Genomic DNA, 4209 nt, shown 5'->3' with positions numbered 1-4209 from the left:
TTTTTTGAGATGGAGTCTCACTGTCACTTAGGCTGGAGTGCTCGACTCACTGCAATCTCTGCCTCCTGGGTTCAAGTGATTCTCCTGACTCAGCCTCCTGAGTAGCTGGGACTACAGGCATGTGGCACTGCACCTGGCTAATTTTTGTATTTTTAGTAGAGATGGGTTTTCTCCATGTTGGCCAGGCTGGTCTCGAACTCCCGACCTCAAGTGATCTACCTGCCTTGCCCTTGGCCTCCCAAAGTGCTGGGATTACAGATGTGAGCCACTGCACCCAGCCAGACTGTTCATTTCTGATATATAGGAAAGCAATTTATTTTGGAAATTAACAAGGCCATATCCTGCAACCTTGCTGTAATTGGCCATTAGTTCCAGGATGCTTTTTGGTTGTTGTTTCTTTGGGATTTTCCACAGACAATCATCTGTAAACAAAGACAGTTTCATTCCTTCCTAATCTATATATCTTTGTTTCCTTTTTTTTTTTTTTTGAGATGGAATCTTGGAATCTTGCTCTATCGCCAGGCTGGAGTGTAGTGGCAGCTCACTGCAACCGCCACCTCCCGGGTTCAAGTGATTCTCCTGCCTCAGCCTCCCGAATAGCTGGGACTACAGGCATCCACCACCAGGCCCAGCTAATTTTTGTTGTTTAGTAGAGACGGGGTTTCACCATGTTGGCCAGAATGGTTTTGATCTCTTGATCTCGTGATCCGCCCACCGCAGCCTCCCAAAGAGCTAGCATTACAGCCGTAAGCCACTGTGTCTGGCACCTTTGTTTCCTTTTCTAGTCTTAGTACATTCACTAGGACTTCTGCTATGACATTAGATAGAAATGGTGAGAGATGACATCCTTGCCTGTTCCTAAGATTAGGAGATATAAAATCATTTTTCAGGAGAAACCACCTAGTTTCTCACCATTAAGTATGACGTTAGCTGATGTAAGATTTTAGTAGATGTTCTTTATTAAGTTGAGGAAGTTCTCCTGTATTCTAGTTTGCTGAGTATTTATCATGAATGGTATTGAATTTTGTCAAATGCCTTTTCTATATTTATTGATATGATTGTAAAACTTTTTTAGATTTGATGTGATGGGCTACATTAATTGCTTTTCTAATATTGGACCAGTCTTGCATACCTGGAGTAAATCCTACTTGGTGGTGGTATATAATTCTTCCTATACATTGTCAGATTTGGTTTTGGTATTAGGATAATGTTGGCTTCACAGAGTAAATCAGGAAGTATCCCCTTTGCCTCTATTTTCTGGAGGAGACTGAAGATAACTGGTATAATTTCTTCCCCAAATGTTTAGTAGAATCTATTAGAGAACCTATCTGTGCCTGTACTTTTGTTTTCAGTCATTATTTATTGAATGTCTTTAATAGATACAGACCTATTCAGATGATCCTTTTCTTCTTGTGTGAGCTTTGGCAGATTGTATCTTTTAAGGAATCCATCCATTTCCTCTAGGTGGTCATATTTGTGGGCACAGGGTTTTAATTATATCCCTCTTTATTACCCAGATAATGGATAATAAAGGTCCATGGATCAGTTGTGATGGTCCCTCTTTTACTTTTGATACTAGTAATTAGTCTTCTCTTTTTTCCTTAACCTTACTAGAGGTTTGTCAATTTTATTTCATAGAACCAGCTTTTGGGTTCACTGATTTTCTGTACTGATTTCCTCTACTCAATTTCTTTTATTTCTACTTTAATTTTCATTATTTTTTTTCTGCTTATTTTGGTCTTTTTTCTAGCCTCTGAAGGTAGAATCTTGATTTCAGACCTCCTTTTTAAATAATGCATTTACTGCTATAAATTTCCCTCCAAGCACTGCTTTTGCTGAATCCTACACATTTTAAGTTGTGGTTTCACTTTCATTTAGTTCAATATATTTCTAAATTTGTCTTGAGACTTATTCTTTCACCCAAGCATTATTTGTAAGTGTGTTGTTTAATCTCCAAGTATGTTGGAATTTTCCAGCTGTTATTATTACTTTTTTTTTGAGACAGGGTCTTGCTAAGTTGCTCAGGCTGGGCACAAGTGATTCTCCTGCCTCACTCTTCCGAGTAGCTGGGATTATAGGCACACACCCTGTGCATGGCTAATATGTTATTAATTTCCAGTTCAATTCCATTGTTGTCTGAAAGCAGACATTGCAAGTTTTCTAGTCTTTAAAATGTGTTGAAGTGTTTTTTCTATGGCTCAGAATGTGGTCTACTTTGGTGAATGTTCTGTGTGAGCTTGAGAAGAATGTGTATTCTACTGTTAGGTGAATTCTACAGATGTCAATTAGATCTAGTTGATTGATGACGTTATTTGATTCAATTATGTCTTTACTGATTTTCTTCCTGGAAGATTCAGTTACTGATAGAGGGGTGTTGAAATCTCCTACTATAATAGCAGATTCATCTACTTCTCCTTGTAGTTTTATCAGTTTTTGCCTGATGTAGTTTACCACTCTTTTGCCTGGTTACACACATTAAAGATTGTTATGCCTTCTTAGAGAATAGACCTCTTTATCTTATGTAATGCCCTTCTTTATTCCTAATTTTATTTGCTGTGAAGTCTTTTTTTTTCTGAAATATAGCTACGCTAGGTTTCTTTTGATTAGTGTTAGTATGGCATATCCTTCTTCATTTATTTACTTATTTAATTTTAGAACAGGGTCTCTATTGCCCAGGCTGGAGGTCAGAGGCATGATCATGGCTCACAGCAGCCTCAATCTCCTGTGCTCAAGTGATCCTCCCACCTCAGTCTCCTGAGTAGCTGGGACTACAGGTGCACACCACCAGGCCCAGCTAATCAAAACTTTTTTTTTTTTTCTTAATTTTGTAGAGACAGGTTCTCACTATGTTGCCAGGCTGGTCTTGAACACCTGGCCTCAGGCAATCCTCCTCCTTGGCCTCCTAAAGTGCTGAGATTATAGGCATGAGCCATCATACCTGGCCAATCCCTTTACTTTTAATCATCTAAACGTGTCTTTAAATTTAAGGTGGTTTTCTTGTACACGACATATATTTGGGTCTTGTTTGGTTCATTTATACTGACAATGTTTTTTGTGTTTTGAGATCACCGACTTTTAAAGTGATTATTGATACAGTTGAATATCTACCATGTTACTATTTTTTTTTTTTTTTTGAGACACAGTCTCCTTCTGTTGCCTAGGCTGGAGTGCGATGGTGTGAATTCAGCTCACTGCAACCTCCGCCTCCTGCATTCAAGCGAGCCTCCTGCCTCAGCCTCCCAAATAGCTGGGGTTACAGGAATGTGCCACCATGCCTGGCTAATTTTTTTATTTTTAGTAGAGATGGGGTTTCATCACATTGACCAGGCTGGTTTCAAACTCCTGGCCTCAAGTGATCCACTGGCCTTAGTCTTCTAAAGTGTTGGTATTTCAGGCTTGAGCCACTGCGCCTGGCCCATGTTACTATTTTCTATTTGCTGTTCTTGTTCTTTTTTTTGAGACAGAGTCTTGCTCTGTTGCCCAGGCTGGAGTGCATGGCATGATCTTGGCTCAATGCAACCTCTGCCTCCCAGTTTCAAGTGATTCTCATGCCTCGGCTGGGATTATAGGCATGTGCTACCATGCCCAGATAATTTTTGTATTTTTAGTAGAGATGGGGTTTCACCATGTTGTCCAGGCTGGTCTTGAACTCCTGACCTCAGGTGATCCACTTCCTTCAGCTTCCCAAAGTGCTGGGATTACAGATGTGAGCCACCATGCCCAACCTGCCTTCTCTAGTTTTAAGTTAAACATTCAATATGATTTGATTTTTTTCCTCCTCATTTAGTCTATCAAATGTGTTTGCTTTTTATTTAAAAAAATATTTTTATTTATTTATTTTTGAGACAGAGTTTTGCTCTTGTTGCCCAAGCTGGAGTGTAATGGCGTGATCTTGGCCCACTGCAACATCTGCCTCCCGGGTTCAAGTGATTCTCTTGCCTCAGCCTCCTGAGTAGCTGGGATTACAGGTGCGCACCACCATGTCTGGCTAATTTTTTGGTACTATTAGTAGAGATAGGGTTTCACCATGTTGGCCAGGCTGGTCTTGAACGCCTTATCTCAGGTGATCTGCCCACCTCAGCCTTCCCAAACATTGGGATTACAGGTGTGAGCCACCACACCTGGCCTAGTTTCATTTATTTTTTAACTTTTTATTTCCATAGTTTAAGTGATTGTTCTTGAGTTTGCAGTGTACATTTTTTTTTTTTT

The sequence above is a fragment of the Cebus imitator genome, unplaced genomic scaffold (genome assembly GCF_001604975.1).
Source record: "Cebus imitator isolate Cc_AM_T3 unplaced genomic scaffold, Cebus_imitator-1.0 Scaffold396, whole genome shotgun sequence".
Classification (NCBI taxonomy): Eukaryota; Metazoa; Chordata; class Mammalia; order Primates; family Cebidae; genus Cebus; species Cebus imitator.
Note: the sequence above shows the minus strand (reverse complement) of the source record.